Here is a 25,000-nt window from a genome sequence, read left to right as displayed (position 1 = left end):
TATTATTATTTTTTTGCTGTTTTTATTTATTTATTTTTTTTACGACCGAAGAGAATGAATCGGCCAATTTTCGTGTGGATGAACACTGTGACCTTGGAGAGGCACTGCGTTGCAAAAGGGGGGAGGGGGGAGGGAGGGTTGGGTGGGAGAGGGGGAAGGGGAGAGGAAGGCAGAGAAAAAGAAATGTTATCGAAATTTTAGGACTTTCGTTTTCCCAAATTTCGTATTTTGGTTAAATTGTTGTCATCACCGTTACTACCCCTATTATTGCTATTACTAGTTATTATTATTATCAGTGTTGTTGCTATTCTTGATCTTGCAATGGGCACAAATGACAGCGATACAACAACGATAACGAAGGACCAACAGAGGGAAACGAAATTGCAAAGTGTATATAACATACCCGTTGACTGATTCCGTAACTTGTGAGAGTATGTTGCATGTGTGTTGACTGACTTGACATCTTGTCCACGGTCACCAAAGGCGGTTGTTTCCCCCACGTTGTCGAAATGGCCGGTCTTTTGACGCTCCATAGATCATGAAATTTTTTTTTTTTTTTTATAGCTCGAGGGTGATGTTAAAACTCAGCGGGTGATCTTACAAAATGTAGTTCGTTTCTCTCTCTCTCTCTCTCTCTCTCTCTCTCTCTCTCTCTCTCTCTCTCTCTCTCTCTCTCTCTCTCTCTCTCTCTCTCTCTCTCTCTCTCTCTCTGCGTTGAATTGTTGGTGTTGCAGAAGGGAGGTCATTATTTTCTTTTCTTTTATTTTTTTTATATGCTAACTTCTTTTTTATTCTTCGAAATTTAAAAATAATGTGACAGTTGATACTCGATTTGACTTTTCTGCCTCACCACTGATATCTTGGAATTTAATATTATGGTATGTGAGCTGTGCGTGGGAAATTGGTGGTTGATTTTTATATTTCTCTCTCTCTCTCTCTCTCTCTCTCTCTCTCTCTCTCTCTCTCTCTCTATATATATATATATATATATATATATATATATATATATATATATATATATATATATATATCACTCACTCACTCTATTTCTCTCTATCTTTTTGTCTACTTCCTTATCTTCCTTTCCCTCCTCCTCCCTCTCCTCTCTCTGTCGGTCTCTTTCTTTCGCTTTCTCTTTCCATCGTCCTTCCATCATGGCGACCCGCGCCCTATCCCCTCTTCAACCATTTTACACTGTTTGTATGGCCGGGCGTGGTCGTCGTCGTCCTCCTCCTCTTCTTCTTCTTCTTCTTCTTCTTCTTCCTCCTCCTCCTCCTCCTCCTCCTCCTCCTCCTCCTCCTCCTCCTCCTCCTCCCCCCCTCACCCTGTTTCCCCCTTCCCTCTTATCCTCCCCCCCCCACACACACACACACTAACTAGAGCCTCCTGCTTCAACCCTTCGTCGAGTATGCGAAGAATGTATAAGAGTTAACAGCAAGTCTGTGTATAGGGTTGGCGACCGCCGGGGAGGGAAGTAGGGCGGGGGGGGGGGGTTGAGGGTGAGGGGGGGAGAGGGAGAGGGGGGCGAAGGGGAGGGGGAGAGGCGGAAAGATTCTGCTTGAGGGTTGCTAGGAATTTAGAGATAGCTTGAGGGTTTTTCTTTTTTTTTTTGGGGTGGGGGTTGGGGGAGATGTTATCAAGAATTATGTCTATGGATGTATACGTGTAGTTGTTGGTTTCACACACACACACACACACACACACACACACACACACACACACACACACACACATATATTTCTACACCATGTCTAATTATTCGTAGAGTTTCGACCTTCGATCTTGAGAAAATTTGATACACCAGTAATTTGCATTTAATTACCAAGAAGGCAATCAGATACAATGAGACCGATTAAAAAATTATGAATTAAAAGTATTCTTCAATCTCTCTCTCTCTCTCTCTCTCTCTCTCTCTCTCTCTCTCTCTCTCTCTCTCTCTCTCTCTCTCTCTCTCTCTCTCTCTCTCTCTGTGTGTCTGTCTCTTTCTCTCTCTCTTCCTCTCATTTTTTTTTTACTTGAAAGAGAAGAGGAGCAGAGTGTCTTGGTCTGTTTCCTCTCAGCAAACAACGCTTTCGGCCTTGCAACGCGAGTAAGCTCAGCGGTGTTAATGCAACATTGCACGCTCTCGTCTGTTATTGCATGCCTGGGTGAAGATGGGGCAGGAGGGGAGTGGGGTTTGGGAGGGGGGGAGAGGGAGATGTGATCTGTTTCTCTATTGGTGTTTTGTCTTGTGGATTTTGCTTTACGTTCTCACGCTTTCTCTCTCTCTCTCTCTCTCTCTCTCTCTCTCTCTCTCTCTCTCTCTCTCTCTCTCTCTCTCTCTCTTTCGTTTGCATGCAGACAGACGTCTAACACACACACACACACACACACACACACACACACACACACACACACACACACACACACACACACACACACACACACACACACACACACACACACACACACACGGACACACACAGACACCCGACACGCGTTCCGTCTTCATCTGACACGTGGATTATCAGTTTCCTTCTTCCAGATTGGCTTTTGACATTCCGTTCCTCGACCTCCCACGGCGAATAGAAAAGGGGGGGGGGGTAAGGGAGGGATAAAGGGGGAAGGGGGAAGAGGGGGTGGAGGGAAACTTGTTGTGAATTTTATTTAATATTTTTAAGATATATTTAAGATCGTTTTTGATGATTTTTTTTCCAGTCTCTGTATCTCGTTGTAATTCTGTTGTTTTATTTCTCTATGAATTGAGACGAAGGAAAACAAAACAAAAAAATAAAATTCATGATGCTCTTGTACTTAACCCCCAACCCCATCCCCCCACCCCAACCCCGACAGGCACCCTCCCACGCCACCCCCTACGGAAGGGAGGGTCACGTGCCCCCCTGCTGTTGCTCCGTATTAGCCTCGTGTTGTCGCTCTAACGTTGATGAATGATTTACATCTGTTGGGACTCCAACGGCGCTCTCTTTCCCTCGCTTGGACACGCACACACGCACGCACACGACGAGATTACATACTTACATGAAGGCATAGTACACGCACACACACACACACACACACACACACACACACACACACACACACACACACACACACACACACACACACACACACACACACACACACACACACACACACATTGATTTGGTGTGTGTACGTACTACGTATACCCGTGTATTGTATATACACATCTTGCCGTGTGTGTCTGTCTGTGTGAGTAATGGATCGCCCTTTTATCCTCGTCGAAGCCTGCGCTACAATTCTTCTTCGCCGTGTTTGTTTGTCCTGAAAGTGTGACCGGAATGTTTGCCGCCCTGTTCCAGCCTTTGTTTAGGTCACGTGCTTTGTGTTCCTCTTGGCGCCGCTTTTATTGCCTGTTTACGCGGCGAAGATCGAGCGTTAATTACAATCCTTTTTTTATACTTTTATTTCTCGCTCTTTTGCTCCCTGTTGTTTCTCGTGTTCGTCACGCGTGTTTGTCTGTCTGTCTCACCCCCTCCCCTCCCTTCCTCCCCCTAACCTTCACTGGTATGTTTAAAGGGAGAAGTGAGAAATGGTTTATTGAAATTATAAAACTTTTCCATCTTTTTTTTCTTAGTATGAGTATATATGACTTGCCTTGCGTGCTATACAGCTATACAGGCGTTTAATGAAATATATCGCTAAGATTCTCTACCATTTTATTTTAGAGAGTGTATTAAGTAAGGAATAAAAACACCTCCCTTCTACCTTTAAGCCAGAAATAACGTTTATGGAGGTTTAAGATAAGCTTTTCACACGTTTAGTTTTTAAGTGTGTAGTTAGAAGCGCCACATAAAGATGGCGCTCGTGTTTCTGTTTACTTTACGTATCCTTCGTTATGGTTACGTTCGTGTTTTATTATATATATATTTTTTTCTATTTCGCACTTAGGACGTGAAGCGTATCTGCGTAATGGGATGCTCGGGGGCGTAAGAGCAAGTTAAAAATGGAAATGGCTATAGAGGAAGATTTAGGCGTAGGGGATATATGAACACGCTCACTAACTCACACTAGCTCCTCCTGCTCCTCCTCTTCCTCCTCCTCCTGCTACTACTACTACTTCCTCATCTTCTACTCCTCCTCCTCCTCCCGCTCCTTCATACTCGAGGTAGTGTCTCAGTCACCAACCTCTTCAGCCCTACTTTCCCCCTCACCTTTCCTCACCTTCCCTCACATTTTCCCTCACGCTTCCCGCACATGCCTCCCTCCTCCGCTATCATTTAATATCGACAGGAAATGAGATCCGTCACGCCACCACCATCGTCATTCCCGAAGCTTCGAAAGGCTTCATGGCGGCTTCATTGTTTCCTAACTTACGCGCGCAATCCCTCGTTCGTATTTCCGAAGCTTCGAAAGGCTTCATGGCGGCTTCATTGTTTCACTAGCTTACGCGCGCAAACACTCGTCGTATTCACGGTGGTTGAGAACAGCGGTTGAGAAGTTCCGGTGGGTTGAGTGGCATGGAGGAAGGAAAATATGATCATTCATGAATTAGGGATGGGTAGGTTGGTCGTCATGTGGGCATTGGTAGACTGGAGGTTCGGTTGCTTGTGTGTGTGTGTGTGTGTGTGTGACGAGGTAAAGATTTGTGGTTTGCTCTCGGAGAATGCAGGGAAAGTTTGGGTTTGTATGCCAGCCACTTTGCTCTCTCGGTCTATCTGTTTCTCTTTCTTTTCCTTTCTCTCTCTCTCTCTCTCTCTCTCTCTCTCTCTCTCTCTCTCTCTCTCTCTCTCTCTCTCTCTCTCTCTCTCCTGCATCATAAACAAATAAATAACATCCCAGAAACGCTCCTCTACTCTCCCTAAGTCTGGGTAGGATCCCCGCCCGCCCTCCCACACTTCTAGGCCTAGCAAATGTAATGAGAACCTTGACCTCGCACCCTTATTCATGCATGGCCTCTCGGGTGCGGCGCCCACAGCCAGACCGACGGCTCTTCCTTACGCCCACTGCAAGGCTCTGAACTCTGAACACCGAACAAGCTCTCTCTCGCACTTGTCGTGTCCTGTTCACCCGCCCATTGAACGCTGTTCACGTCTATACACAGGCATTTTCCTCTTGGCAAGTTTCTAGTTCTTTCTTTTCCTCAACAGGATTCGATTCTTTAGAGGCCGCAGAGTGTGCAGTGTTCGGATCCTCCCTTTTGTGTTCGAGGGTGTTCGGTTTTTAGTGAAATTTTAGAATCCCTTTTGTTGGTATTTTTGGTTTACGGTTTGCGAGAATGAGACTGTGATGGTTTGGGTGTGGGTGTCTTTGGTGTGGAACCTATTGGGTGTTTTTTTTTTTATTCTGTTTGTTTAATTTGTTTATCTGCCCCCCCCCCTCTCTCTCTCCCCCTCTCTCCCTCCCTCTCTCCCTCCCTCCCTCTCTTCCTCTCTTTCTCTCTCAATAAACTCTCCCTCCCTCCCTCTCTCTCTCTCACCCTCCCTCCCTCCATCCATCCATCCATCTCTGCCCATCTATCAACCCACCTATCCAGAGGAGATAGCGAGATGAGATCGAGATCGAGAAAAGACAGGAAAGATGGAAAGCAGATCGATATAAAAACCACGAACACACACACACACACACACACACACACACACACACACACACACACACACACACACACACACACACACACACACACACACACACACACACACACACACACACACACACGCCCAGCCTTGACGAGAGCAAGCCGCCACTTAGCACCTCTCTCATCTCTCGTGTTTCTTCTCTGTCTCCCGTCTTCGCCTCGACTCTCCCTCCTATTAATAAGAATGATGATGATGATAATGATAATCTTTATTTCGGACACAGTATGCATAAGTTACTCGGAGAAATAAAAAGTCGTGAAGAGGATGATGATACCAATAAAAAATAGCACAGTTCAATAAAGGAACATGGGAAAGATGATGACAAGATGTAACATGAAATAACACCAAGTGAAAAAGGAAGAGGAGAATCTATATATAATATCTGCTTCCTCTTGCTGTCTCTTCTTGGTCCCCTCCCTTCCTTCCTCCCCCCTCCCTCCCCTTCTGTCCTTAAAGGGTGAGGTCTATCCCTATTCTCTTAACGCCCTCCGCGCCTCCTTTGTCACGCTCGTTAGCCTGTCATAGCAGTCACACCTTGTCACGCTCCGCCTCCTCGTCACGCTGAAGACCGGGGAGAGAAGAGAGGAAAGGGGGCGGGGCGTTTGACTGACACGCGGGAAGCGTCGAGTCTTTAGGAAGAGGAAGAAGGGAAGGGAGAATAGGTAGAAGAAGAGGAAGAAGAAGGAGAGGCAGAAGAGGAAGAAGGAGAGGCAGAGTAAGAGGGAGAAGAGGAAGAGACCAAAGAAAAAGAAAAATAGGCAGAGGAGGGGGAAGAGCAAGAATAAATAAAAACCCCAAAATAATTGTTCGATGCTTAAGGGAAGATAGAGGAACGAAGCGCTTTCTGACGGTACGAAGTTTCAAGAGAAAGAAGGAAGAGGAAGAAGACGAGACAAGAGGAAGGGTGTGAGAAAGAGGAAAGGGAAGGTCTTTGTAGGGGGAAGGTCTTTAGAAGGAATTGTCTGTTTTGGATGAGATGAGATTTTCGCGCTTTGTGGGAATGTTTTTACATGGGTGAGAATGGTGGGGGTGGGATGGGGGGTGGGAGGGGGATCGGAGATATCTGGAGTTGGGGGTGTCACGGAGCCAGGGTGGGGTGGGAGTGGGGATGGGGATGGGGGCTTGTGGGATATTTAGATTTAGACGAGGGTGGACTGGGCTTAATTTTGAGCTATGGGTGAGATGATAGGCCTAGGGATGGGTGGAGATTTGGTTTGGAGTTTTACAGCGTCGTGTGAATGTTTCTTTTTATGCCCCTGCTCTCTGTCTGTGTTTATTTATCTGGATCTTCATTCTCTCTCGCTATCTCTATTTATCGCTCTCTTTTTCTCTGACACTCTCTCATTCTTTCTTTCCCTTACTCTCCCTTATACTCACTCACTCACACACTCCCTTTCCCTCTATCCAATTCCCCCTTACCCACCTTCCTTCTTCCTCTCCCCCCCCCCCCACCAACCATATTCCCTCCCATCCCCCCTACAAAATCGAAATGATTGTGGAAGTCAAACCGTTAAATTCTTAAGACGTCCCAAGAGTTCCATCTTTTCCTCCGCCGACCCGTCGAATCTGTGAAGACCCACGTTCGAAAACATCTTTGTTCTCCTTCCGGGAATATCTGGGGGCTTTTCTGAAGACGTTGTTCCTCTTGGATTGGTTCCTCTTGATGGGCCTTGATTTGATCGTTTGAATGAGCGGGTCTTTTTTTTAGCCTCTCTCTCTCTCTCTCTCTTTTCTCTTTTGTGTTTTGTCTCGTTTTCGTTTTGTTGCGTTTAAGGGAATTCTTGAGAGGTCTGATTGCCTTTCGTAGGAAGTTGGGAGGGCGGGAGGGGGAGAGAGAAAGAAAGAGAGAGAGAGAGAAAGCAAGCAAGAAAGAGAGAGAGAGAGAGAGAGAGAGAGAGAGAGAGAGAGAGAGAGAGAGAGAGAGAGAGAGAGAGAGCACACACACACACACACACACACACACACACACACACACACACACACACACACACACACACACACACACACACACACACACATACACATACACACAGAGGCACACACACAGACAGGCAACCAAATAAAGATACGACCATTACGACGTACAAAACCAACACTAAACAACCGGAACCAGCCATAAAGATAAAGAGAGAAAGACAGTGAAAAGAGACATTGCAAAGAGATCAGCGAGGCAAGAATATACCACAGCCTGTCAGTCGCCTCGATATGACGACGTGGCACTGAAGAGCCAGCGAATCCTCGCTCGCGCCGGCATGTTTGACAGAGCATAACGCCACACAACGATCAGGGAGATGAGGAATCCGTGAGCGGTTTTCAGGAGCCAAGAGCCAAGGAGAGAGTGAAGTGGTGGTGGTGATGCAATGACTGAGTATGGAGATGCAAGCGCTCAGGGGGGGTGCGGAATCCGAGAGCGGTTTAGCGGGACAAGTGGATGGATGCTGCTGCTGCGTGAAAGAGGCAGATGTGTACAGATAGGGTTTATGTGTGATGCAAAACGATCCAGGGGATGAGGAATCTGTATGTGTATGAGAATGAAGAGCTATGGTGGTGATGAGTAAAAATAAGAGTTAGTCTATGGTGGTGATAAGAATAAGTCAGCAACAAGTATGAGAATGAAAAGAGGGATCATGGAAAAGATGATAGTAAATGTATAGAACAAAAAAAGAAAAAAAAATACAATACGCTCCATTTGGAAAAGGAATCCGAGAGCATCTTGCGTGTCTCTTAGATCAGGTGAACGAACGGTTGGATAAAGGAAAATGATGATAATGAGTAAATAGATGATACGGTAACAAGGGGGAATGGCGGGGGATAGAGAGGACGATGGATAGAACATACTAGATAGACAACTATAGATAAATGTGGTAATAAGGAAGGTGGTTATATCTGTTTATGTTGAAAAATGGAAGCAATAGACGGATTGGAAGAAATTATGAATAGCAAAAGTGACTTTGAGGATAATTTGCAGAATGATTAAGGTATTGTTGAATGAATTAATGAATAACCAGAGAGTAATGAGGAAAGTTGACAGTGATAAAAAGATAATTGAAATTTAATGGAAGGCAACCAAATAAAGATACGACCATTACGACGTACAAAACCAACACTAAACAACCGGAACCAGCCATAAAGATAAAGAGAGAAAGACAGTGAAAAGAGACATTGCAAAGAGAGAGAGAGAGAAAGAGATATCAACAGCCTGTCAGTCGCCTCGATATGACGACGTGGCCACTGTTGTGACAAGATAATCCTAGCTCAGCGCCGGATTACGAGCGATCATCACTGCGACACAAAACGCTTCAGGGAGATGAGGAATCCGTGAGCGGTTTTCAGGAGCATGAGCATGGATGAGAGATGACGATGGTGGTGGTGATGAGGCAGTATGAGTGATGCAAAGCGCTCCAGGGGGGTGAGGAATCCGTGAGCGGTTTTCAGGAGCATGAGCATGGATGATGATGATGGTGATGAGGCAGTGTGTAAGATTGGGTTTATGTGTGATGCAAAACGATCCAGGGGATGAGGAATCTGTATGTGTATGAGAATGAAGAGCTATGGTGGTGATGAGTAAAATATATGAGTTAATGAGTGATGCACAATGAAGAATAAGTCAGCAACAAGTATGAGAATGAAAAGAGGGATCATGGAAAAGATGATAGTAAATGTATAGAACAAAAAAAGAAAAAAAATACAATACGCTCCATTTGGAAAAGGAATCCGAGAGCATCTTACGTGTCTCTTAGATCAGGTGAACGAACGGTTGGATAAAGGAAAATGATGATAATGAGTAAATAGATGATACGGTAACAATGTGAATTTCGGGGATAGTGGATGATATGGATAAGAACACATACTAAATACAACGATATATTAAATGTTTAAATAAGGATGTTGTGGTTATGTTTAAGTTGTAAAAATTGAAGCAATAGAACGGATATGGAAGCAAATTATGAATACTAAGTACTTTGTGGAAAATTTCAGAATGAATTTAGGATTAATTATGAAATTAATGAAGGTAATGATAGTAATGAGAAAGTTACAGTGATAAAAAAATAATGAATTTGTATATATATATATATATATATATATATATATATATATATATTATATATATGTATGTATGTATGTTATGTATGTATATATATATATATATATGTATATATAATATATATATACATGTATGTAACATATATATATATATATATATATAATATATATATATATACATATATATATATATATATATATATATATATATATATATATATATATATATATATATTATTTGTGTGTGTGTGTGTGTGTATATATATATGTGTGTGTGTATATACATATATATATATATATATATATATATATATATTATATATATATATATATATATATATAATATATATGCATACACACACGCACACACATACATACACACACACATATATTTATATATATATATATATATATATATATATATATATATATATATATATATATACATACATACATACATACATACATACATACATACACACACACACACACACACACACACACACACACACACACACACACACACACACACACATATATATATATATATATATATATATATAATATATATATATATATATATAATATATATATATATATATATATATATATATAGCATGAGAATTGTATGAGTAAATGAATGAAATAAGAGTTTTTTATGATTGAGTTATTCCAGAAGAAATAACAGATGTCTGAAATGTCGTAAAACAATAAATTAGAAACTAAAGTATGGGGAGTTTTTCCAGCATCGTGGGAATGTGTGTATATACAAAGTAAAAAGGGGGACTTTATAGAAAAGGTGAAACTAGTGCAGAGGGTTTTCCATATGGTGTTGATAAGAGCCATAAAAAGGTACAAATGATAATGATAAAGAAATAAGTGAATAAAAGAGGAAATGGACAGCAAAGCTAAGTGAATTCGTAGGCCTCATCAAGACTATGGAGTTTCTTTAGGATCATGTCCGCTCATGTGTGTCCTTCAAGCACTTTCATTAGAAGGGAAGTAGACAGGAAGCAGATAAGGATAGACACGCGAAGAAAGAATAAGAACGTATAAACCTGAAGAATCCCAGTGGAAGAAGAAGGTCAAACTAGAAACTATGTTAGAAAGTCACAAGAAAAGAAAAGAAAAGAGAGAAGAAGAAAAAAAACTACTTTTTCTTCTTCTAAATTCAGGAGGGAAAAATTCACAAACTCCGATATATCTATGTGCTTGAGAAAAGGAGAAACTTGGAGACAGACAGACAGACAGACTGCATCTTCATTAAGAGCAGGCGCTGTTGGAGGTGGACCTATATACCCATAAAGGGAGTGGGTACGGGTTCCCTACGGAGGGGCGAAGGCAGAGCAGCCACTCTCAGTGCTCTCCTTCCACCCCCCCCTCCTACCCCCTCTCTTTCGTCTCTCTGTCTGTGTCGGTCTGGATGTCTCCTCTGTGTCTGTTAGTTTCTCTCTCTCTCGCTCTCTCTCTCTCTCTCTCTTTCTATCTATCTATCTATCAGTTTACATGCATATCTATCCCTCCCCCCCCCTTCCTTTGTACACTCCCTTCTTCTTTCCCTCTTCACATCCCATACATCTCTTCCCCTCCTTCACTCCCTCACCTTTCGCTCCCATACATCTCTTCCCCTCCTCCCCCTCCTCCCCTACCTCCCCCCTCCGTCCCTCCCTCCCTTCCCTCACCATAAATCTCCCAGCGTGTAATGTTCCCCGACAGTTGTTAGGTTGATGTCGCCACAGAATCACCTTTATAGCTGGACGATGAACATTCCGAGGGAGAACCACAATGCTGGGTGGGGCCGAGGGGGAGGAGGAGGAGGAGGAGGAGGAGGAGGAGGAGGAGAAGAAGAAGAAGAAGAAGAAGAAGAAGAAGAAGAAGAAGAACAAGAAGGAGGAGAAGAAGAACAAGAAGGAGGAGAAGAAGAAGAAGAAGAAGAAAGGGTGGTTAGGGAAGGGGAAGAGAGGATGAGGAGGAAGGGAGAAGGAAGAGGAAGAGGGGGAAGGAGGGAGCGAGGGAGGGAGAGAGAAGGAAGAAGGGGGGGGGGAGAGGGAAGGAGGGTGGGGAGCAGGAGGGCGAGGGAGGCGAAGACACAGCCGAGGTCTGGGTCTTTTGCTTGGGGTCGGCGGGTCCAGGGCTGATTAATGATTATTTCTTGATGTCGGATACGCTTGGGGTTTTCTCTCAGTCTCTTTCTTTTCTTGAGATTTTCCCTTCTTTATCTTGCATTGTGTCCTTCTTGTATTCGTGGTTTTGTCATTGTGTCTGGTATTTCATTTATAGATATATATATTTTTTTTGCTTACTCTTATTGTAAGGAAGTTCTTATCGTGGGAACGAATTCATGTAAGAAAAGAAAGAAAGAAAAAAAGGTGTATATAAGCCACAACGCGTTACTTCCAAAAGGCAAACCATTACTTCAGGTTGTGTGTTTTCGTTCTCGTGAAGAACAAACGTCGCATTGGTATCGTTTCCCTGTGCCGCGCGTTCCCCTGGGAGAGAACCTCCTTCCGCTTGTGTTTTTAGGCAGGAAAGAATATTTATGTTGGAGCACTTGGCACACACGATTCTGTAACACTTTTTTCCCCCAATTTCTTTCCTGTTTCCGAGTTGTTCCGTTTTTTTTGTTGACCGGTGTTCCCTTTTCTCTTTTTTGTATCTTGATTTTTATTTTTCGTCTGAGTTGTTCTCTTGTTTCTTTATATTTTTTTCTAATTGGGGGAGGGGCTATTTTGAAGTAGGAGGCGTGAAATCTACCTCATTGAAAAAATTGGGTTATTTTTTCCAGTTTTGAGAATTAGTGTAATCCGATTTGATAGGGAGAGCATGATAAAAGGCTTATTGCAGAAATTAATATAGTGGTTGTGAGCGGAGAGAGAGAGAGAGAGAGAGAGAGAGGGAGAGGGAGAGAGAGAGAGAGAGAGAGAGAGAGAGAGAGAGAGAGAGAGAAAGATGCTGACACCTCCCGTAGAAAACACTCAAAAGCAAATCGGCAGGAAATGAGAGCGAGCGCAAGGTGTTTCCATCAAACTGTCTTCAAGTCACAGTTTGAAGGGAGGGTTGAAGGAAGGGGAAGGAGCTGAAGGGTGAAAGGGAGGAAGAGGAGGGAGAAGAAATGATGCGGAAGGGAAGGTCTTGTACATCTGAATCATTTGTACAACCTGTGGAAAAGACTGAGAGAGAGTATGAGGGAGGGATGGAAAAGGGAGAGAGAGAGAAAGAAAGAAAGAAAGAAAAAGAGAGAGAGAGAGAGAGAAGGGGGGGGGCGAACCATCGGCGCCTCTTGTGTCGTCTTAAAGAATTATTTGAACGCTCTTCGATGTTCTTTTATGTTACCAGGCGAGGCGCGTTAACCGCCGCAGCCGCAGCCGCTCTTGGAAGGTGGGAGGAGGGGGGAAGGGGCAGGAGGGAGAGGGGGAGGAGAGAAGAGAAAAGGCCCAGGTGTGTGTGTGTGAGTATGTGTATGTGTGTGGAGAGAAAATGGGAAAGAGATGACAAAGTGGAAATAATAAAGAAAGCAGTGATGAACGATCACAGCAAGGAATGTTACATAATTCATTCTCATGTTAACTGTTTCATATAGTTACAACAGAAAAGTAAATCACAGCAGCCGTCCAAGAGCGCACACACACACACACACACACACACACACACACACACACACACACACACACACACACACACACACACACACACACACACACACACACACACACACACACACACACACACACACACACACACACACACACACATACTTGCACACACACACACACACACACACACACACACACACACACACACACACACACACACACACACATATATATATATATATATATATATATATATATATATATATATATATATATATATATATATATATATATGTGAATTAACATTATGTAGGCCTAAAACGTTTCCAGGAAGTAACGAAAAAAGCATTCCCTCCTCCTTCTCCCACTTTACCCCCCCCCCCCTACCTGCTCCCTTCCAACTCCTCCCCCTCCTCCCCTCCCACTCACTTCCCCCTCCTCTCCCACCTCCTCCTCATCCTCCTTTTCCTCCTCTTCCTCTCTCCTCCCCTCCTTCCCCCCTTCCCATCTTCTTCCTCTCCCCTTCTCCCCCCGCCCCCTTCTTCGCCATTTCCTCATCTCTCCCTCCTCCTCCTCCCTCCTCTCCCTCCTCGTCCCTCCTCTTCCTCCTCCGCGAGTGACTGGCCCGCCCTTCCTCCTCACCTGAGAGTCATTAGGGGCTACCTGACCCGCCCTGAAGAATCGCTTGGAGAAACGGAGACACTTTTGAATAATTTGTAGAAGAACCGACGTTATAACTTTTTTTGGGATTTTATTGACGGTGTTACCTGTTTTTTTCTTTGTGTTTGGCTATAATGTGTATGTGTCTTTATTTTATAATCGTGTATAGATATAGATCGGTTTGTTGATGCGGTTTGTAGTTACGTGTATATCTCTTTCTGTTTCGTTTTCCTCTTGCTTTTTTGGGGGGTTATATATTTCTTTGTTTATTTATTTTTAATCCTGTTATCTGATATTTTTTTTATATTTCTTTTCTCTCATTATTTTCCTTCGTGTAAGAAAAAGTACTAATTACTCCTTCCTTCTCTTATTTTTCTTCCTCCTCCTCCTCTTTCATCTCACCTACCTCACCTCTTCCTCCTCCCACTTCCTCCACCTCATCTTCCTTTCCCCGACCTCTTAATACCCCTCCCCCTTTCCTTCTCCTAATTTTCTTTTCCTTCTCGTCCCTCCCCCTTCGTCCTCTACCTTCTGCCTTTCCTCCTTCCTTCTTCCTCTCTCTCTTCTTCCTCCTTCATTCCACCTTCCCTCTCCTCCTCTCTCTCTTCCTCCCTTTCTTCCCTTTCCTTCCCTCTCCTTCCCCCTCCTCCTCCCCACCTCATATGATAAGAGGCCAAAGTTCCTCTGTCCTCCTTCCCTTTCATCTCGTTCTTCTCAGGCAATCTGTTCTTTTTGGGATCGTAAGGAAGATAAGGGAAAGAGAAACACCATATATCTATATACACACTTCTCCTTTTTTATTATCTGCGGTTATCGGTATCCGAAAGCGCTCTGCTAACAAGGCTTGCCCTCAAGGCGTGTGTGGGTGTCCGGCGGATGGGGAGAGGGGGAGGATAGCCGGTAGGGTGGGGGGTGGGGGTCGGTGGTGGGGTGGGGGGTGGAAGCTTTTTTTATTTTTATAAGCCGACAATTTCATGAACATACTTTGAACCGCGTGGGAAGAACGAGAATATTGTGTTTTTTTTTTATTGATATTATGGATTGAATGTTATTTTTTTTCATTATTATTATTGTTATAATTATTCACCTCCTCTTCCTCCTACTTTTTGTTCTTGTTCTCCTCCTCCTCTTCCTCCTTGTCCTCCTGCCGTCTCTCCCTACCTACCTACCTACCTCTCTCCCTCCCTCTCTCTCTCCTTCTTCTTCTCCCTCTCCTTCTTCTCCTTCTCCTTCTCCCTCTCCTTCTCCTTCTCCTCTTCTTGCGTCTTTATCGAGTCTCCGTGACAGGTGGATTTATTCCGCGCTGTCGGTTTCCACGCGGGTTTAGCGTCGCACAAGTTTCTCGGTCGGATTTCCTTGCCTTTTGCGTTCTTGCGGTTTCGCTTTTATTCGTCTCTCTCTTTTTTCTTTCTTTTCTCTTTCTTTTCTCTTTCTTTTCTCTTTCTTTTCGTGTGCTTGCGTGTTTTTTTAAGTCTTTTTTTTTTTTTGCTGGCTTCGCTTCTTAAGTTCATTTTTGTTTTCTCTGTTACATTTATATTTCGCTTACGTCTTCGTTGATATTTTCTTTTTTGTTCTTCTATTTCTTCTTCGCATCCTTCATCGGTTTTTTCTTCTCCTTTTCCTTTTCTCCTCTTATTCTCTTCGTTGTCATTCCTCTTCGCCAGCCCCAGTCTTTATCATTATTATCCCCTTAATTTTCATCTTTGTTCCTCAGCCTCCTTTCCTTCCTTATTCATCCTGTAACGGCCTCGCCTCCTTCTATGGGCTGGGATATAGAGAAGGAGGAGCGAGGAGGGATAGGGAGGGAGGGAGGGATGGGATGAGGAGGGAGAAGGGATGGGGTGGGAGGAGGGATGAGGAGGAGGGAGGGATGAGGGATGGGGTGGGAGGAGTTAGGGATGAGGAGGAGGTAAGAGGTAAGAGGGAGGAGGGAGGAGACGGAAAGAAATGGAGGAGGGAGGGAGGGAGGAGGAGGATTAGAGAAGGATAGGAGAGAGAACTGTGTGAAGGTAGAGAAGAAGAAGAGGGGAGGGAAGAAGGCAGGTAGGGAGAGAGGAAAGGAGGGGGGGGGGGAGGTGGTAGACGGCGAGGAAAGGCAATGAGGCATTCCTTAGGGGGTGGGGGCGTAGGGAAGGGGGGGGGGGTAAGAGGTTTCTGTGGGCACAGGTACAGGCTGTGTATACGGAAGGAGGGGAGGGGGCGAGGACGGGGGGTGGATTCATGAATGAAGGACCAGTTGGGGGTATCTTTTGAGAAGGGGAGGGGGGCGGAATGGGGGGAGGGGGTGGAGAAAATAGAGGAGGCGGGAGGACGGGAAGAGAAAGAGGAAGGGGGAGGAGACAGGAGGGAAGAAGAATGAAGGACAGGGTAAAGGAAAAGGATGGAAGTAAGGAGAAGAGGAGGAAATAGAAGAGAGGGACACATAATAAGAGGAGGGACAAGAGGAAGAGGAGAAGGAGGGGGGATTGAAGGAGACGACGAAGGAAGGGAGGGAGGGGGAGAAGAAAAGGAGATAGATGAAAAAGGAGAAGGAGGAGAAGGATTTTATTCCAAATTATTCTTCGTATATATTTTTTTATAATATTTTTTTAAATATTTTTTTTAATATATATTTTTTAAATATTTTCCCTTTCGATTCCTCTTCCGTTTCCCTTTCACGCCTCCCCCCTCTATCCCTCCCTCCCTCCCTCTTTTTCTCTCTTTCTCTCTCTTTCTCTCTCTCTCTCTCTCTCTCTCTCTCTCTCTCTCTCTCTCTCTCTCTCTCTCTCTCTCTCTCTCTCTCTCTCTCTCTCTCTCTCTCTCTCTCTCTCTCTCTCTCTCTCTCTCTCTCTCTCTCTCGTCCTTTCTCCCAGTTCCTCCATTCGTGCCTGGCATCCATGCGTGCGTCCCCCTTATTGGATTATTCACGGCAGATAGCTGGTTTGTTGGTAATCTTCTATTTAAGAGCTTAGAGAAGGGGGAGAAAAAGGGGAGACGAAAAGAGGAAGAAGAGGAAGAGCAGAAAGAGATCGGATAAGAAGACATACAGAGTGAATAAACAAGAATATGTATGAAGGAATGTGAGCTATTGAGGGAAGGAGGAGGACCAGGAGGAGGAGGAGGAGGAGGAGGAAAAGGAGGAAAATGACGTGTAGAAGGGACAGGAAGAGAAACAATAGATAAAGAATAAAAATAAAATTTCTCCGACGATGAGAATGAAAGGTAGATGAAGAAAAAATATTGGAAGGAGGATAAGGAGAAAGACGAAGAAAGAGGAGACGAAGACGGAGGAGAAAAAGAAGCAGGAGTAAGAGCATCGTCAACAGGAAGAGGAGCAGATAAGACTCCGAGGCCCCAGGAAGAGAAGAGAAGAGAGAGTCTGGCAGGAGCTATTTCTGTGGCAAACCCTTGGTACATTGACCGGGGAAAGCGAATGTCTCTTTCTCTCTCCCTCTCTCTCTCTCTACCTCCCCCCTCCCTCTCTCTCTCTCCCCCTGTCTCTTGATGACTTAAGACTTTCGTGAGACCCTTGACAGTCGGTCTGAGGGCTTAAGTGGTGTGAAATGTTCCGTCTCGTGTCCGGCATGGAATTTAGACTGGGAAGGGAGTTATGTGGGAAGGAGGAGGGGTTAGGGGAAGGAGGAGGGTGGGAGGGAGGGAGGGAAGAGAATGGGAAGGATGAGGGAGGAGACATTGGAGAGAGTGTGTATGTGTGTGTGTGTATGTGTGTGTGTGTGTATGTGAGAGAGAGAGAGAAAGAAAGAGGGGGGGATGTAATCACATAAACAGACCTTAAAAGACAAGGAAAGTTCACCTCAAAGTTCGATCTAATTCCCAACCCCAAAATAAAACACATGAGACATTTCAGCAAGTGTCTAACAGGGTAATGCAGGGTCATATCCCCTCATGACCCTCATCTCGCCTCTCAGGACATTAATCTGATTGGTTCTTGATCTGATGAAAATTGAGGAAGAAAATGTAACTGACAATTGCCAATCACTGAACGGAACTGTTGCAGTGTTACATGGCGTAACGATTTTTGGCTGATCTTCCCGCTGTCATCTCCACTCGCTTACGTCTTTGTTATTGCATTCCTCCTTGTGATCGCATGATGTTTTGTTATTGATTTGCAATTGAACGGAATTATACAGTATATATATAGAGATATATAGATAGATAGATAGACAGATAGATATAGATATATAGATAGATAGATTTTCATATATATATATATATATATATATATATATATATAATATATATATATATATATATATATATAATATATATATATATATATATACAATATTTATATATATAATATATATATAATATATATATATATATATATTATATATATATATAATTTATATATATATATATATATATATATATATATATATATAATATATATAATATATATATATATATATATATATATATATATATATATATATACAGTAGATATAGATAGATAGATAGATAGACAGATAGATGTGTGTGTGTGTGTGTATGTATGTATGTGTGCGCGCGTGTGTGTGTGTGTGTGTGTGTGTGTGTATGTATGTATGTATGTGTGCGTGTGCGTGTGTGTGTGCGTGCTTGTGTGTTTGCACAATATATCCTGTTTCCTCACGCCAAGCGAGCGGAGCCACAGAAAGTTCTCGGACGCGAGGAGAGGCGGCGATTTATTAATGGCGAGGCGAGGGAGGTGAGGCTTCCCTTGAGAAGTCTGAAGCATACTATAACGGCGTCTTGGTTTGCCCCGCCCTCCTTCAAGTGCCGTCTTGTTGCTGTTTATCTCGGGATGTTTCTCTTTCTTTCCTCCTCTCTCTTCTAATTTATTCTCTTTCTCTCCTCGCCTCTCTCTCCTTCCCCTCCCTCCCTCTCTTTATCTATCTTTCCCTCTCCTCCGTTTCATTTTCCCCTTTTCTTCGTCTCCGCTTCTCCCCTTCGCTCTTTTCTTAGTACCTCTCTCTTCCTCTTACCGTATGCAAATGGACGCCCGTAACCCGGTGTCTCACTGGACGTCCCCGTATAATAGGACCCCCAACTGAGGATAGCTGGGGGAGGTGTGACGGGGGGCGGGGTGATGTGGGGGGGAAGGGGGTGCAGGGGAAGGAGGGTGGTTGGGGAAAGTGTCAGACGGGGGGGGGGGGGGGTATGGGAGGTGTCACAGAGGGGGTAAAGAGGTCCTTCCTGACGTCATCCTTTGCTGGCTGTTTCCGTAAGACAAAATGATAAATGCGATCAAGAAAAGAAAAGAGAATCTAAAAAAGAAAGAGAGAAAAGAGCAAGATAACACAATAACAACACATAACAGGAGAACAGAATAAATCGGGGGAAAAATACGAAAATAAGACTATAGACGAAGAAGACCTCGAGTGTTCCTTCGCATTTCTCTCCCTTGGCTTGCGTAACCCCCTGGCGCGAGTGACTTGGTGAGTGATATGGGGTGATAAGGTCAGATAAGGTCAGATAAAGGTGCCCTTTGGAGATCGGGGTCAGCGAGGCGGTAGGGGGAGTGTGAGAGGAATAAATAGGGAGGGTGAAGTGAGAGAGGAGAGGGGGGAGGGAAGGTGAACGGAGAGGGCGGGTGAAAGGAGACGAGGAGAACTACAGGAAGGAGAGAGAGGGAGAGAGAGAGAGAGAGAGAGAGAGAGAGAGAGAGAGAGAGAGAGAGAGAGAGAGAGAGAGAGAGAGAGAGAGAGATTGAGAGAGAGAATAACGATTAACTAAACAAGAAACAAGCTCTACTTCCATGCCCAGAGAGCGACCGAATGACAGACAGACTTTAAGAAAAAAAAGAAAAGAAAGAAAGAAGGAAAAAAGGGCACGAGAGAAGAGGAGAGGAGAGGAGGTAGGGGGGAGGGGTAAGGCAGGTGGGTACTGAAGAGGGCATTTCCGCATGAAGTATTTGCTGATTTGATACCATTATCGCTCTACCCCTCTCCCCCCTACCCTTACCCCTCCTCCCTACCCACCACCTCTTCCCCCACACACACCCTACCGCTTCCCCCCTCCACCTCCCCCCTCCCCGCTCCCCCCTCCTCCTCTCCTAAGGTAGGACGGAGACCCTCTCTCTTGCCTAATCTATTTACCTTACTGTGTTTGTTTACCTTGCTGATATATTTCATTCTCTTTTCTTTGCTTCTTTGGTGCGTTTGTTCGTTTGTTTGTTGTTGTTCGGTGAAGTTTTTTTTTCTCTAGAAATAAGTTTTGGCGAAGCGTGTGTTTAGATAATGCGAAAATAATGATAAGATTGATTATACTGTCTACTAATTAGTGACGTTGTTAACAAGAATTGTGATTGATTCCTAGTAATTTTTGTTTTTATTATTGTTATTATTATTATTGTCTGTATGATTGTTGCTATATTGTAATTATTATTATTATTATTATCATTATTATTATTATTATGATTGTTGTTGTATTGTTGTTGTTGTTATTATTGATATTGATATTATTATCATTATTAATAATATTATTATTGTAAATATTATCATCATCATTATCACTATCATCATTATCATTATCACAATTCTAATAACTACGCGGCAGCCTATCCAAACGTCAACAAACGAAAAAAGACGAAACAAAAGTACAAATTTTGCCAAAAGTCTGAGATCTCTGAAGGGAAGGGGAAGTAAAGAGGGAGAATTGTCTATGAAAAACATACTTTCACCAAAGGCCTAAAAGAGAAACGACACATCATTTATATCTCAACAATGCTTTTTTAACCCCCCCACCCATCCCCCCGATCCCCATTCCTCACCCCTCCTCCTTCTCCCCCTCCCCCCTTCTCACCTCCTTCCCCCCTTCCCCCTTCTCACCTCCTTCCCTCCCCTTCCCCCTCTCACCTCCGTCCCTCCCCTTCCCCCTCTCACCCCTTTCCCCCACCCCCTCCCCTTTCCCCCCGATCCCCCCGACCGTGCTCTTTTCACCCCCATTATATCAGAAATTTTCGAACAAGTCATGGGTGTGAGAGAGTGTCTTTCTTTTGCCTGTCTGTCTGTCTGGAGGTTATTGTGACTGATTTGTGGAGTTGGGTTGGCTGCTGCTTTGGTTAATCTCTCTTTCTCTCTCTCTCTCTCTCTCTCTCTCTCTCTCTCTCTCTCTCTTTTTTTCTATCTCCTTTCTTTCTTTCTCTCTCTCTCTCTCTCTCTCTCTCTCTCTCTCTCTCTCTCTCTCTCTCTATATATATATATATATATATATATATATATATATATATATATATATATATATATTTATATATATATATATATATATATATATATATATATATATGTATGTATATGTATATATATATATATATGTATGTACGTATATATGTATGTGTCGGTGAGACAGACAGATAGATTAGATAGATAGATAGATAGATAGGCAGACCAGACAGAGGAGACATAGAAATACAGAAATACTCACATAAGCCGATAAACAAACAGAAAGAAGCCAAGAAATAGAAGAAGAGTTGATGCGGCTCTCTACGCCTCTTCTTCCCGCCAAATCTTCCAGGCAGATTATTGTGTTCAGAGCGAGTTCTCAGGCGCTTGGGTGAGGGGAGGGAGGAGGGAGAGAGGGAGGGAGGGAGGTAAGAGGGGGAGAGGGCAGGCAGTAGGTGGCGTAGGAGGTTCAAGTGTTGCGTGAATGATTGTAGGGAATTTGGAGAGAGGTACAGGAAGTGAGAGAGTCTTAGTGAGAGTGAGAGTGAGTGAGGGAAGATGGGAGGGGAGAGAGAGTGTGAAGGAAGGTGGGAGGGATGAGAGAGTGAGGGATGGAGGGAGGGATGGGTGTGAGTTAGGGAAGGAGGGAGGAATGAGAGAGTGAGGGAAGGTAGGAGGGATGGGAGAAAGTGAGAGAAGGAGGGAGGAGAGAGAGAGAGAAAGAGAGAGAGAGAGAGAGAGAGAGAGAGAGAGAGAGAGAGAGAGAGAGAGAGAGAGAGAGAGAGAGAGAGAGATTTTCCACGATATTCCTTGCAATCAGCACGTAAATACTTCCGCCTTTTTCCCTCTTCTCCATTTTTTCCTTCTTTTTTAAATTTCCTCCAATCCTCCTTCCCTAAAATCCGTAAATAAACAGCCACCCTCCCCTCTGCCCCTCACTCTGCGCTGCTGTTGGCTTGTGTGAAGGTTGTTTTTTGAGAGACAGTTTATACACCCAAAGCACGTGAATCACACACTCTAGCATGCTGGGTTTGACTGCCCTTCCCCTCCCCCTCTCTCCCTTCCCCCTTCTCCCTTCTCCCTTCTCCCTTCCCTTCCCTCTTCCCTCCATCTCTCTTTCCTTTCCACTCTCTCCTTCTCTCCCCATCCCCTTCCTTCCTCCCTTCTACCTTTCCCGTCTTCCCCCTTCCCTCTCCTCCACCTTTCCTTCTTTCTCTCCATCTCCTCCTCTTCTTCCCTCCCTCCTTCCTCCTTCCTCCATCCCCCACGGTACGTAGCATGACTGCAGACATTCCAGACCAGAGCTTGGGGCGATGTGTTGGCCTTGACTGTGTTTCAGACTCAATACCCCCCCTCCTCCGTCCCCCTTCCAACCCCTCCGTCCCACCCTCCCTCTTCTCCCTCCTCCGTCTGTCCCCCCCCCTCTATCCCGCACTACACTCTTACTTCCCTCTTCCCTCTTCCTATTCCCCCTCCCCCTCCCCCTCCCTCTTTCCTCACTCTCTTTTCTCTTCCCTCTCCCTCTTCCCCCTCCTCCTCCCTCTTCTCTCTCTCCCCTTCCCCTCCTCCTGCCTCTTTCCCCTTCTCTTCCCTCTTCCTTTCTCCCTTGTCCCCCTCCGTTTTTCCCTCCTTCACCTCCTTCTCCTCCTCCCCTCGCATTTCCTGTTCTTGTTCCTCCTTCCTTTTTTTCTCTTCTTGGGTGTTACCATGTCTCTTTTCCTCTTTCTTTCACGACTCTTCTTTATACCTGTGTTTCCTTCTATCGTTCTTTCTATCTACTCATCTCGGTTGCCTTCGTTTCTCTATTTGTCTATCTATCTATTTTTTCTCTATTCATCTCGGTTGTCCCTTCTTCTTTTCTTCTATTTAATCCTCTTTTTTCACGTTTTCATTCTATTTTTCCTTGTCTTTTTCTTTCAGTCTCCTTGTGTGGGCTCTATTATTTGTATATATATATTTTTTAGATCCTCCAATTCTTCTTTATTTCGTTATTTTCTGCTTCCCTTTTCTTTTTCTTTTTCTCTTTTCCCATTTTTGTAGCTTTTTTATCATCTTCTGTAACGTCTTTTTTTTTTTATCTTCCTCCTTCATTTTCTCTTCCATCTCCTTCGCTCGAACGAAAGGTCATTCATTCCACGGATGAAAAGACTTTCTCTCGCTCGATCTCTCTCTCGTCTCGTTTCCTTCTCCTTTTTCTTCTTCTTCGTTGCGCGTTCTATTTCGTTCTTATTTTTCTTGGTTTTCTACTTCTTCTTTTTTCTCCTCTTGTTTTTGTTTTGTTTCATTTGTCTCTTCTTCGTTCTCGTCCTCTTCTGTGCCTCATCTTTCCCTCTTCATCTTTATCATCGTCCTCTTCCTCCTCCTTCTCTTTTTGGTTCTAATCATAGTCATCTCTCTTCTTATTTTTCTTTATATTCCCCTATTCCCTTCCTCCTCCTCCTCCTCCTCCTCCTCCTCCTCCTCCTCCTCCTCCTCCTCTCCCCCCCCCATCCTTCTCCTCCTCTTTTTCTTCTTCTTCTTCTCCTCCTCCTCCTCCTCCTCCTCCTCCTCCTCCTCCTCTTTCTCTTTCCATTTGTGCGGTCCTTATAAAGAGTTCTGACGTGAGCCGAAAGATTGTCCAAATTAGTATTCATAAAATTCATTGTCATCCTTCTGTGTCTCCTCTCTCTCTCTCTCTCTCTCTCTCTCTCTCTCTCTCTCTTTCTCTCTATCTATCTATCTATCTATCTATCTATCTATCCCCCTCTCTCCCTCCCTCACTTTCTCTATCTATCTATCTATCTATCCCCCTCTCTCCCTCCCTCACTTTATCTATCTATCTATCTATCTATCCCCCTCTCTCCCTCCCTCACTTTATCTATCTATCTATCTATCCCCCTCTCTCCCTCCCTCACTTTATCTATCTATCTATCTATCTCCCCTTCTCCCTCTCCCTCTCCCCGTCGCTAGTGTGTCCCTTTTGCAGCTGTCACGTGTTGGTGTAGTTGCCCCTCGATTAAGTAGTTTATATCGCATTACGTTTTCTTTTATTTCGGGAGCAATTTTTTTGTGGGAAGTTCGTTTTGAGACATTTGTGCAGCTGGTTTCTGTGGTTGGGAAATGAGTAAATAACCGTAGTTTTGTGATTTATTTTTCTGTGGATGTTTGATTACAGTCTGAGGAATACGAGTCTGGAAGGAATCACTAAAGGGGAATATTTTTGAGGGGAAAGGAAATGAAGTTAGTTGTTTTGTCTTGGGACTTTTTTTTCGGGACTTTTAAAAAATGAATATGAAATGGATTGCAAGTTGTGCAGTGTTTATTGATTAAAATATTTTGGCGTTCTGATCAACAAAAACTGGCATGCCCTCGAAAGGAAAAAAGGTCAGGCACTCACGAAAGCATATGAAAATATACACACCCTTTCATGAAAGTGTGCCTGTGAAGTTAAGACCACCCTGCACCCTTTATGCTTTAAGTGTTCAGGGTAGGGTGGAAGGGGACGCGGAGGGGTGGGGGGGAGTGTTAGGGTAAGGGGAGGGTAGCTGAGTTTATGGAGGGTAACATGAGAGTGGGAGGGTAGATAGGTAGATGGAAGGTATGAAGGTAGATGGAGGATGTGGAGGTAGGTGGAAGGTAGCAAGGTAGGGTTTTGGAGGGTCGGAAGGTAGATGGAGGGTAACAAAGCAAGTGTAGGAGGGAAGAGGGGAGGGAAGAGCAGGACGGCAGGATCGAGAAAAGGGTAGTGGGACAGACGGAAGGTCAGGAATGGCTTTGAGGAGGGTAAACAGAGAGAGAGAGGGAAGGTTAGCAACAGGGGGGTAGGAGCAGGAGGGTTGCAGGACAGGAGATGGGTAGCATGGTAAGGCTAGGAGGGCGGTGGACAGGGCACTTCCCCTCCCCCTCCCCCTCTCTCATCCCCTACCCTCCATCCCTACCCCCACCTACTCTCCCCATTTGCGTCTTCAAAAGGGGAAGAAGT

General features: G+C 44.2%; 1 protein-coding gene across 8 annotated transcripts in view; it reads left to right on the top strand.

The window, feature by feature from the left end:
- Positions 1 to 25,000, top strand: part of LOC122252127 (uncharacterized) — a 302,966-nt gene that overhangs the window by 221,113 nt on the left and 56,853 nt on the right. The window lies entirely within an intron of this gene.

The sequence above is a fragment of the Penaeus japonicus genome, unplaced genomic scaffold, assembly GCF_977035675.1.
Source record: "Penaeus japonicus unplaced genomic scaffold, GWHDUDI00000001_assembly GWHDUDI00000020, whole genome shotgun sequence".
Lineage (NCBI taxonomy): Eukaryota > Metazoa > Arthropoda > Malacostraca > Decapoda > Penaeidae > Penaeus > Penaeus japonicus.
The sequence above is the reverse complement of the archived record's forward strand: the minus strand, read 5'-3'. Positions and strand labels throughout refer to the sequence as shown.